Below are 13669 nucleotides of genomic sequence, written 5' to 3' on the forward strand. Positions count from 1 at the left end.
GACCACGCTGCACTGCAGAAGAAAGGTAGGATTTAAAATGTTCAGAAAGATTAAGGGACCTATTTATCAGTTATTATTTGTGGGATATCCCCCAAAAGTATCTACTGGGGACCACAGTAGATATTGGTGATATCAGAAAAAGCAGCCCCCATAGAAACCTACAGGGGATCCTTTCTTGCAGGGGCGGATTAAGGGGTAAGGCCGCCCCTAGGCACATTATTGCCCACTGTCCCCTCACCACCACCTTCATCACAGCACTGCCCCTTTCTTTTAAGGGGCCAGTCCAGGTGCCTCAAGACCACAAAAGCAGGCCCAAACTCACCCTACTACCATCTCCTGAACCACAATTTGCTGCCCACTGTCCCACTCCCGTCAGTTTCAGAATAAAATATTAAAAAATAAGTCGTAATGACAAAAAAAACCAGAATCACCTGACCTCATCAGCCTGGTGTGCCACCCCCCAGCAAGTGCCGCCCCTAGGGCCATGGCTTCATGGGGAAGGGGCATGGCCACAAAATAATACCAATTCGTATTACGCTGCACAGTAGTCTCCATTATTCAAACTACACTGCATAGTAGCGCCATTTACACACATTAGACCAGGTAGAGCCCATCACACATTATGCCAGGTAGAGCCCCATTTTACACATTACAGCAGGCAGAGCTCCCTTTTACACATTACGCTAAGGAGAGTCCCCCTTTTTACACATTACGGCAGTCAGAGTCTCCCTTTTCAAACATTATGGCAGCAGAGTCCCCTTTTTACACATTACGGCAGCAGAGTCTCCCTTTTCAAACATTATGGCAGCAGAGTCCCCTTTTTACACATTATGGCAGCAGAGTCCCCCTTTTTGCACATTACGGCAGCAGAGTACATCTTTTTACACATTACGACAGCAGAGTCCCATTTTTATACATTAGGCAGGTAGAACCTCCTTTTCACACATTACGGCAGGCAGAGTCCCCCTTTTTACACATTATGGCAGCAGAGTCCCCCTTTTTACACATTACGGCAGCAGAGCCCCTTTTTAAACTTTACAGCAGCAGAGTCCCCTTTTTACACATTACAGTAGATATAAGTATTTTTGGAATAATATTACTTACAAGTGCCTCCAGGAAGAGGACAAGGCAATGGGCTGTAGTTATAGGATGCAGCAGCCAGTGTAGGGACTGAGGAAGTCAGAGGTACAAAAGCACAACAGCACAAGTGCACACATCACAAGTGCACAACCTGCGATTCGCGGGTCTTTGAGGGGGCAGGGCTTAAATAGCAGCCCACGGCTCTGGCTTCTTTATATAAAAAAATATCAGAAACCCCCCCTGCATGCAGGGCAGCGCTGCAGCGGCAGGATGCGGGAGGCAGTGAGAGAGAACGGTCAGCGGGTGTGCGGGTGGTGCTGCCAGATGGTGCACCCACAGTGCAGTTGTGCTGTGTGCAAGGCATCACTGGCACACACCTAGTTACGACCCTGCTACCAACCAATGAGCAATTTTATTTATATACAAGTTTGTTTATATAAAGTTTTTTTCCAATAAAACTCAAAGTTTCAATAGGACTTAACCCCTTGCCTGATGTGGTTGCATCAGAATCGACCACACTAGGCTGAGCTTTCCCTGACATGGTTGCATCTCATGCAACCAGTCAGAAAGCCCATTGTGCAACTGCAAGAAGAGAATCTTCCAGCAGCTGTCTCTATTAGAGGGACCTCATGTTCCCTCCGCTTCCTGGGTCCCTCTGCCCAGTGCCTGCCGAGATGCTGATCACTGCTGATCGGGCAGCCGTGAAACCCCCCACCCCATGGCTGCAGACATTAGCAGTCACTGGGGAAATGTAAAAAAGCAACTATCACATTCTCTGTGGCAATTCAACAACTACAGAAAGGAGCAGCCTCCAGGGAAATATAGAGTCACAATCATCGATGGTTTGATATATCAAACCATTTTTTTTTATAAAATCAAATTGGATATATTTTAAATAAACATTCTTAAACATTCTTAACCTAATTCAATCCTAAAAAAAATAGTTGAGCCAGTTTAGCTGCACCTGACTGCACCTATTCACACTTGTGACCCGTCAATGCAATGCATATGGGTCGTGGGTGTGAATATACAGTATGTACCCGCAGGCCAGCATGTGCACGCATCGTGGCAACCTGGTCGCGGGTGCAATGAGTGTGGCTACATCTGGTCATTGCGTTTGATAAGTAAAGGCAACAGACAGAAATGGGGGAAGTGTACTATTTTCATGAGTGATCTCCCTTCATTTTTATTTAAAATATATGAATGATGTTCTTAATACAGAACAGAAAGCAACAACAAATTCATCCCCATCCAGCCATATAATTGTCTACAAGATATATTGACAGAAGTGATGGTGAGGATTCTTTCAAACAATCCAAGCAGTATTTCAGGCTGGTGGAAATTCCAATTATCCCACCCACTTTTATATATACCTAATATATTAGTCATACAGAAGTGGCACACCAGACGTATAAGATGGATGTATAAACATCATTTCATACAGAGGCTTTGATAACACAGTCTTCCAGAATCAGTTTGACAGGAGTCTCGTTAATCATTTATTGTTAATCAGTGCTGTTATTAATAATTAAATAATTGGAATGGCTTCATGCTGGCAAGGCCTGGGTTAAGGCAGTGTGGTCTACAGTATGCCTCGGCTTGGCAGAGACTTTCTCCTGCATAATATATTTATCAATGTTTGTTGTCACCAATGAAAAATGGTCAAAAAAATATGGAATACATGGAGGAACACCTGAGTAATGTGATTTAATTGATGATACTGTAGATGATAGATATCAATGTAGCAACAATGATCCTGTATGAATAGCTGGCTGGCTACAACCATAGAGTATGGGGGAATTTCCTATTTGAAGTTCTCTATTTGTGTCTAAATTATAATGTTGTAACTTAGTTACTGTCCTCATTGTAGCAGAGTCCAGACTCCATGCCAGAAAGTAGCTATAAGTTCCAATTAACTCCCTTTAAAAAAAGAATCAGCTGTGGTTTATGGCTGACTATCAACTCTTAACAGTTCTAAGACTTTCCCTTTGGTGCTCCTCTATTCAGTTATTGTCTCTGTGTCACGGCCACAGGGGATGCTGCTAAGGTCAGTCCCCATTTCCTACCTGTCAGGCCGCTTCTGAGGGTTCAGAATGCTCTGGCAGTCCGGCGTGCTGTTCGCACATACACAGTGGTCACCACAGTTGGGGCTGGGTCCTCTGTGTGTGATGCTCCTACAGTCCCGGCAGCATGAACAAAACTATCTTGTTTAGTGTCAGCTGACCAGTCTCTGACCAATTCCATGCAGCCCGAGTGTCAGCTGACACTGCCAGCCAATCCTGTGTCACCGAGGAGTTTAAAACTTGCTACTCAGTGTTCAGGTTGCCAGTACTATAAGTCACGCAGCTCTGTGTGTGAGTCTTATAATCAGTTATTTTATTGTGCCTGCATTCTCTGAGCTTCTAATCTATTACCTGCAATACCATTTGCATTTCCTTGGGATCACTCAGTGTCATCATTCCAGATCCAGTCCAGTCAGCACTACAGTCCCTATCTATCTCATCATCATTGGTTCCAGTCTGATATTATCATCACCATCGGTTCCAGACTGATATTATCATCACCATCAGTTCCAGTCTGATATTATCATAACCATCAGTTCCAGTCTGATATTATCATTATCATCGGTTCTGGTCAGATATTATTGATACCATCGGGTTCAGTTTCTCACCAGTTGTTGGGCAGGGTAAGACTCTGCTCCCCTGCTCTTGGTCTCGTCAACTACTTAGTAGTAGACACTGCATCTCCCTGCTTCCTCGAACATTCAGTCCTTCCACCTTTATGAGAAGGATCTACATAAAGCCTCCAAGTTTTCAATACAACATCGCTCCAGTCACTAATCACTCTGACACAGGTCCGGACACATCAATACACCACAGCCCAACACTCTGGGGGCAGTGCCAGATTAAGGTCCACATGGGCCTGGAGCTGAAATATATGTAGTGGTGTGACTAATAATGTGGGGGTGTGGCCTGTACCATGGGGTGTGACTAGAACTTTGTGGGCCCCATAGCAAAATTGTGGAGCACTCTCTCTGCAGTGCTCCACAGGTGTTAGTAATGTACAATAATATACATTGGAAGAAAGATCCCCATCCATTCCTTGTGATATTCCATGTCAGTCATTTATAGTACTAGGGCATTATAGGCAGGGTGCAATCACAGTGGGAACAGGGATGGTGTTCAGTGACCATCTTTTTGTGCTGTGAATTGTGATCACATGTAAAGTATCACAGTGTCATAGTGGGCTAGGATTCGTTGGTGTGTGATGAATCCCATCCCACTGTTGATACTATGATTTGCCTCAGTGACTTGTGTTGTAATATAATATCTGTGTGGAGTGCTACTTTCTGGAAAACCAGGCTGTTTGCCACAGTGATCTCTGCACTCTGTTTCAGGCTCCTCACTGATGCTTGGAGGCAGGGCTGGATTAAGCCTTAAGAGGGAAACAATGCTCTTTACATGGACTTCCCTCTTAATATATGATTGTAATCAGCTGTGTTGAACTCTTTAATTGGTAAGAAATGTGTTTCAGCACAGGTAATTACAATCATAACTTCATAAGAATCATAACTTAAGAAGGAAGTCCAGGTACAGAGCTTTTTGTCTTGAATGGGTCATGTTGGGATGTATGGATTGTGTATATTGAATTTAGCCCAATGGTGTATATTAGATTTAAACTAATAGTTTAATTATGCCTGGGTACTGTTTATAGCTCCACCTAAATGAAAGACAACCACTATATTTTATAAAATGTTCTTGTAGTGGACAGTGGCGTAAGTTCGTCCCAGTTGCCCGGAGGCAAGATAAATAATGGTGCCCCCCCCCCCCCCCCCCCCGTATTTAGATAAATATATGCATGTAAGTGTGTGTATTTTATATATATATATATATATATATATATATATTGTCAAAGTCAGAAAAATGTCTCAATGCACGTTGCCATATTTGCACCGCACACTGGTCCGCGCTGCGCGTGCGTGCGCTCTCCCGTGGATGCGCATACCCGCAATAACGTGCACTCGCAGGCGCGGTATGCGTATTTATGGTAGAGTTTATGTAGTCGTAGCGTGCGACTCATTCGTTACAAATGTTCACAATTAATGTAGTTTATAGATCATGGTCCCTTCGATGGATTCTGAAAGTGTGGTTAAAATACAATGTCCCAGAGCTGAGGAATCCCTCTTTATATCGTACAAAGGGTCTAACAGGAATCATACAGCAGTGTTTGGTACCCATCGGAAGAGTATTTAATTAGCAATATTCCGGTGTTGGTTTGGAGCGTATTAATCGCTCGTGCGAATAGTTATGGACATAAGAAGTTTATGTCCATTTCTATTATTTACACATACTCAGGTATGCGGCGGGAAACCCAGTTTCCCACCCACCTGAGCTGTTGGAAATCGTCACAGCCCACCTGTATGAATCACCCTATGACCTTTTGTTATGATGCAGGGCCGAATTCCTTCGGCCAATGGACAATGGGATTGTAGGACCAGGAGATTGCATTGTGTGTGGGGCATAAATAGGCAGGCCGACCACATCCAGCTCTCACTCTCTCATCAACGGTTATCTGCTGATAGCCGGGAGCTGGATATCGAGGCGCAGGCGATCATACCCTTTGTGCGTAAGTTTCTCTCCGTTATCATTGTCTTTCTGTGAGCCAATTTCTCTCATCTCATCTCTCTCTCTCTCTCTCTCTCTCTGTTCTGTTCTCTCATATCTCCCCTAGACTAGGCTAGTATTGTATTGTATTAGATAGTATTGTATTGTATTGCATTTAGGTCAGTGTAGTATTGTCTTTTTGTATTTATTGTTTAGTTCTGTGGTTAGGAAGTCTCTGTTATATTGTAGTGTATCATTTGTACTGTTATCCCCTTTTACAAGTATATTAGAGATAATACAGTTAATAGGCTTTGGAACCTAAACCAGCATCTGTGTATTTCCTATAGTGTTAAGTGTTCACTTGAGCGTCGGTGACGCTCAAGCAGCTTTGTAGTTAGTCAGGTTACACAAGGTTGCACTTACACCCTGTACTCACATTAAGGTATTCAGTGTATTTCATTGGTATAAGGTTTTATCATAAAGGTATAGTGTTGTGAGCGTCTGCATCGCTGGTGACCTCCTCGTGGTCTCGAGCGTAAGCTACGCCATAGCGAATCATTACCCTAGACATAACCAATAACGTGTCCTGTGATCGCTGGGCCGTGAGCGAACGTGACGCTTGAGCGTCTCGCCTACGGCTGAGCGATCGTTACGCAACTAGCGTACCATTACGGTACTTCTTAAGTAAACAGCGTACAGTGTTCTTAGCTTCATAAAGGGTTGTTTATACGACAAAGGAATTTAGCATTGTCAATTGGGGGCCGTCCAGTCCTTCACATATCTGCACTAGGTAGATCAGCAGACATTATCCCCCAGCAAAAGGGCGGGAGGTTGTCTCGCAGTGCTGATGGGATAAGCGTCTGCTTCGCTTAGATAAAGAGTGCTGAAGGAATCCGGAGACCAGGAGGTAAGAACAAAACGCTTGTGTCTTTTAAAACTGTATTTTTCTTCTGTCTTGCGTATATACGCACGTATACATATATATCTGCATTTCTTTTCCATCCGTGTATTTCATTTTTTTCGTATATCACTATCCTGTTTGCCAGTTTTATAGTTGATAAATGTGCTGAGAGAGATTTGTCGCTATTTCAATAATTTAAGTAGAAGCAACATAGTTAAAATATAGACAAACACACAGCTTTGCCAAGAGACAAGGTCAGTGTGGTGCGCGGTAAATGATCAAGGATCATCTACATTGATAAACGTATAAATCGTGTTACGGTGGATCTTTGCTGTGCGTACACGTGTCTCTAACAAAAGACTGAGACTTGCGTACGCAACCCAAAGGCCGACGCACGCAGCGCAACGGAGCGTCCGTGTACGCTCATGTAACAAATCACAAATGTTATAATTAAAAGGCGATAAATAGCGCAAAGCAATAAGTAGCGCAACGCGGTAAATAACGCAAAGCGATAAATAGCACAAATTGATTTCAGCTTTCCAAAACTTAGTTTAAATACCTTACTTTACTGTAATACCTCTGGGGAGAGCTATCAGACTACGGGAAATGATTTTTCTGATCAGAAAACTATAAGAATGATATTGGGTTGAAAACGGTATGAGTGTATTGAATCCCGCTTTGTGGACTTTGTGATCTATGTGATAATCCCGCTTTGTGAACTTTGTGATCTATGTGGAACGTGATGAGCACGATCTGAGTGAAAACGTGCAACAGAGTGTGATAAAGTTTTCGTTGTATTACGCTCTGGCTGTTTTGGAGCACAGTAGGGAGACTCCAATGATCCTACCATTTATGGGCAACAAGTGTCTATAAGTGGTACGATTGGACCGCACGGTTGTATGTGTGACCAATAACGCAACGTGATATGAGGTCGTATATCCATGCGTAAATCTTGCCCTCATACGTGTTGTAGGGAGCACATGCAAGCGTGATTTGTGTAAAGAAAAAGGAAGGGAATTTTCTCAGGAAAATCTCTAAAAATAGGGCCTGCAACGGCTACACGTGTCTGCTAGAAGGCGGAACGGAGATACCCGGAGCAGAAGAAGTTCAGTGGAAGAGCTTTAAGGATTTCCAACGAAGTTCTGTGTTTGGTGCATTTTAGGAAGTTTTTTTCTGTGTTAAAAAGGTCCACAATGGCAGCCAAGTGCACAACACAGAGACGGTCGGAGGTCAGGATTCAGACTCCAGAGGCTTGCAGACCCCGAGGGTCTGCTCGGTTAGTAATGTGGGGGAAATATGGTCCCCACTCTGAGACCTTTTGTGATGAATGGACACGAATGACTGCGGGGGATAAGGTACCATTTCCCGGGATAGGTAGTTTTGACTTAGAGGTGTTGCATAATTTAAGGCGGAGGATCTGTCTCATAAAATACTTGAAACTACGGGTTAAACATGATGATTGTTTGCAGTTATGGCTACAGGAAAGTGAAATACAGAGAAATGTAACTTACATACCTAACTTTCATCTTGAGAGGAGAAACGTGGCAGCAGGGAGAATTATGATTGCGGAGAAAAGCACAGGGGTGAACAATATAAACGCTCTTAGCAACTGTAGTATAGATGATAAGAATAAGTGTAATAAATGTAACAAAGATAATTGTAATACTGTTGAATGTACAACTATTAACCCATGCAAGTCGCACCCCATGTTAAACTTTCCTCAGGAACACCAACCAGAAAGTGAACCCAGAACGATGTCGGCACCTCTTCCAGAAGCCATCACACAAGACGTCCAGGTGGACGCGACCCAGTCAGTAAAAACTGTAATCAAACCCCCTAATGGAGGGTCAGGTGAGGTCGTGTCCACAGGTATGTATGGTATTATACATCACGCACAAACAAATGTACCTTATATCCTAGAATCAATTCAGAATGACATTACTGGACTTAATCCTGTTAGGATAATTGCAGTACCAAATGGGGAAACTGACTCTTCAGGAATCACTCCTGTCAGGAACATCGCCATGTACTGCCCTTTTTCCCGAACAGAATTAAGAGCAATTCTGTCTGAATTTCCTGATCCTAGGAAAGACTTAGTTGCTTGTCAAAGATACATTGGAGTGCTAGGACATACTGCAGAGCCAAGTAACAAAGATTGGAGGACAGTTTTGAGGGCATGTTTACCCCCCGATGTTGATTCATTGAAATTTATCACTGATTGTAAGCTAGATGAGGAAGTGCCACTAACAAACAAGTATAACCAAGATAATGTAAAAAGAATCAACCTACAGTTGAAAGAATATTTTCCTACAGTAACAAAGTGGAATAAAATCTATACAATAAGACAAAAAGAAGGTGAATCCGCAGAAGAGTATTTTCACCGGGCTCTGCAGGATATGGCTAGGTACACTGGTATAGATGACATTGAAACTAATGTACACCACAGAGAGGTAGCTGTGTCCGTATTAGCGAACAACTTAAAAGATACACTAAAAATTAGGGTACAAACTTCAATACCTCATTGGAGAGGTATCTCGGTGGCGGCATTAAGAGAGTCCGCTATCGAGCATGACCGAAATATCCAAAGAACCAGGGAAGCGCAGGGAGAGCGGTTGATGACACTGAACATCCAAGCACTAGAGGATGCATCAAGTCGACCGGAACCCCAGGCCCCTAGCACATGGAGAAAGCCAAGGATTTGTTACCATTGTAGAAGAGAAGGGCATTATGCCAACAACTGTAATAACCCACATAAAGTTAGACCCCCTAGACCAAGAAATGAGCAAAATTACAACACACACCATTATAATCAGAGATCAGATAGGAGGAATTTTGAGCCACACCCATGATAGGTAGTCAAGAAAGGTGATCATACGACGGATGGTAAGCCTGAGGTAATGGTTAGTAAATTGGGAGGTCATTCACTGAAGACACAGGAATGACCAGGTGAAACGTTGTAAATGTATTTGTGAAAAATGTTTTTCTCTCCCTCTCTCTATCCCCATCTCTGACGATTATTGGTAAGAATTCAAACATTGCATATTCGCTTGGTCCTTGCAGAAGTCTACCAAACCCCAGCATGACCTATCCACCACAATGTATTCTGGCCAGATACAGACAGTGGAATAATGCAAGTGCTGGTGGGGAGGGACTGCTCAAGGAAACCATTAGACACGTAGATACGACAGCCTAATAGTCTGACAATGTTTTCTTAATGTTGACAACGTTTAAAAATGCTTTGTTTCTCTTCTCTTATTGATGGTTATTGTCGAGTTATGTAATGTATATATGCACATGAATTGTTCTCTATCTCTTTTGTTTTTTATTTTCTCTCTCTTCTCACTCATGTTTCCATGATTTAAAGATGGTATGTCACCCCTCAGTTGGACCAATGGTAATGCCAGATTTTTGCTCTACACAGAAAGATCGCTAGTTAGGAAGAAAGATTACATCACCAGAAGGTTCATTCGGAAGACTGAAGAGACAGCACCTTTTGAGAGGACAGCAGAACAAGAAGAACGACAAGACGAGAGAACTTATTATCGTAACAAGTTCTCTCCCCCTCAAACTGTTTTCTTATACCCCATTTACAAATTTCTTCTTTTCTCCTCCTGTAAGATGGACTTGCCCCAAGAGACTGTGATATGGATTTTCCCGTTAACCATGATGTTGACCAGAGCAGTCTGTTTCGGTGAGAGTACCAGTGAGGTCGAGAAAGGATCCAGAAAGGTCCTGATGACTGAGACGGAGGTGTAAATTTCCAATAGCAACCCAATCACCAAGCAAAGGCGAGTACCGGGCACGATCTAACAACCATGTTATTTGTAAACAACTGTGAAGGAATGTTAGTTCAAAAAAGAAAATTGTATCTGTAGGCTCTGTGATAATCTGGTTGAAGATGGATGCATAAAGAAATGCCAATCTAGTTTTAATATCCATATAGACCGGCATCCATTGAGTGACTATCACTCCTTAGTGGGTAACGTGTTAAACCAAACAGATTGTTGGGTATGCTCTCAAGTACCTCAGGGTCACAGCAAATCAGGGCTAGTACCATTTCCTTTAACGTTAGGGGAGGTACTTGAGCTAAGTGGTGGGAGACCGGTGGACCGGAGGTTTAATATCTCCAGCCCTCCTAGTTTGAAGCTCCACCAATACCATGTGGATAGGTCCCTCTTATGTTTTAACATCTCCAATCCCAGAAAACCGGGAAATTGGGAAGTGTCATGGAGCAACCTTACCATGACCTTTTCACACAGAGCAGATAGAATGCCTACAGATACAGAGCTCGTACGCCACATAGCCAGTAGAGGAAAATCTTTCCGGTATCGATATACCTTAGGGAATAGGATTACTAGAGTTGGAGAGGTATCACCAGGATACTGTGCTCATATCGTACAAACCGATACGTGCATTAGGCAGATGGAAGAATTAGGGTCAGGAGATTTCACCTGGAAGGTTTGTAACATGGTCATGTCCTTCTCCGTCCCATATGTTCTCCCCGATGATGCATATTTCATATGCGGGAGAAAGGCGTACAAATGGCTTGCCCCAAACTCTGAAGGATTGTGTTATATTGGAAAAGTATTGCCTGAAGTGATGACTGTTACACATGACAAAATGAAGGACATACACCGTGGTGCCCAAGCCCCTTATACTCACACTCATTACGAGCACCGAGTTAAAAGACAACTGTCAGAAAGGTTAGAGCATCCGGCCTCTGATCTTATCCATGAATCCACCGGGATTCAGGTTCTGGTAGCGTTAGATTTCACTCGTACCGCTCGGGGAGTGATGAATTATAGATACATTTCCGCACTCGCCAATTTGTTAGATAATATCACTGAAATGTAGGATGACACGTTTAGATACACTGGAAGAGAACTTCAAGCTTATAAAACAGAACTAGTTCAGCATAGGATGGTTCTTAATTATCTTACAGCAGTAACAGGCGGATATTGTGTTACATTGGCAACACAGTACGGCATAAAGTGTTGCACGTATATCACAAATAGCACCGAGGATCCGGTAGAGGTCATAGACCAAAAGATGGACGATATTCTCCAATTGAAGTGGGAATTTCGTCGAAAACACAATCTCACCCTTGCTGCTGTAGGTAATGAGCTGACTGGTTGGGTGTCATGGTTGAACCCGCGAAATTGGTTCTCCGGTTTAGGAGATTGGGCTCAAGGAGTCATAATGGATGTTGGAAAGTTTCTACTATGTATCTTGGGTGTCGTTATATCGATTGGATTGATATTTAGATGCGGGCAGGCTTTAATGAGGTGCAAACAAAGTACAAAAGTGATGAGCTTGAGGAGTGAGGAAACTGTAATTAACCTGGATTTGATTTATGACCCAATGATAGAAACCAGGATGTGATGAAAATGCGATTATACGGTCCGTTTCTTTCACCTGTTTTTCTGCTTTTCTCCAAGATACAAAGACCCCCTTGGACGAGGAAGCTGACGAGACGAGATGTATACAGACAACGGATTGACCAAAGAAGAAGATTTGACAACTTTAAATATGGACACTTGATGAACTTTGCCATGGATCCCCAGTTTCCCTAGTATCTTTAAACTCACGCTAGCCCAACATTTTTGTAAATCTGATGGCTCAGACAAAGCTATTTGCTCATGCCTAAGGAGCAATACAGCGCAAAGAAGACGACTCTCAACAGATACCGAAAACAACTTCGACGACAGATGTACATTTCCCTGACATAGAATATCATTGCATTTTTCGTAAGTGTTCTTTATCTTCATCTCTACAACCCTCAGGTAACGACACACATAGACGATAGGGAATACAGGCACAGATATCAGCAACCACATACCTCCCCCATTCATGTATCATCAACTAAAATGTGCATCCCCATTTTGTTACAACCACAGCCGAAAAGAGCTCGGTAAAGTTTGACAGCCCATCCACAGACCTGTACCACAGGATAAGAAGGAATTCAAATGTATACTTCGCAATACCTCGAAGCTTGATTTACAACACGTACGGCACGATGATACATGACCCCCTAAACATGGATTCATACACACATGCTTCTGCTTTCTCACTAGGTCATACCCTCTTCACACCTTCTCCTCTCTCCTCCCCTACCCAACCATGGAAATCAATTAACCCCTGACTTACATTTTTCTCCTTAAATGTTTTGTGGCAGTTATTATTGACTGCCAAAGGGTGGACTGTCAAAGTCAGAAAAATGTCTCAATGCACGTTGCCATATTTGCACCGCACACTGGTCCGCGCTGCGCGTGCGTGCGCTCTCCCGTGGACGCGCATACCCGCAATAACGTGCACTCGCAGGCGCGGTATGCGTATTTACGGTAGAGTTTATGTAGTCGTAGCGTGCGACTCATTCGTTACAAATGTTCACAATTAATGTAGTTTATAGATCATGGTCCCTTCGATGGATTCTGAAAGTTTGGTTAAAATACAATGTCCCAGAGCTGAGGAATCCCTCTTTATATCGTACAAAGGGTCTAACAGGAATCATACAGCAGTGTTTGGTACCCATCGGAAGAGTATTTAATTAGCAATATTCCGGTGTTGGTTTGGAGCGTATTAATCGCTCGTGCGAATAGTTATGGACATAAGAAGTTTATGTCCATTTCTATTATTTACACATACTCAGGTATGCGGCGGGAAACCCAGTTTCCCACCCACCTGAGCTGTTGGAAATCGTCACAGCCCACCTGTATGAATCACCCTATGACCTTTTGTTATGATGCAGGGCCGAATTCCTTCGGCCAATGGACAATGGGATTGTAGGACCAGGAGATTGCATTGTGTGTGGGGCATAAATAGGCAGGCCGACCACATCCAGCTCTCACTCTCTCATCAACGGTTATCTGCTGATAGCCGGGAGCTGGATATCGAGGCGCAGGCGATCATACCCTTTGTGCGTAAGTTTCTCTCCGTTATCATTGTCTTTCTGTGAGCCAATTTCTCTCATCTCATCTCTCTCTCTCTCTCTCTCTCTCTCTCTCTCTGTTCTGTTCTCTCATATCTCCCCTAGACTAGGCTAGTATTGTATTGTATTAGATAGTATTGTATTGTATTGCATTTA

This window comes from Pseudophryne corroboree, chromosome 7 (assembly GCF_028390025.1).
Source record: "Pseudophryne corroboree isolate aPseCor3 chromosome 7, aPseCor3.hap2, whole genome shotgun sequence".
NCBI lineage: Eukaryota > Metazoa > Chordata > Amphibia > Anura > Myobatrachidae > Pseudophryne > Pseudophryne corroboree.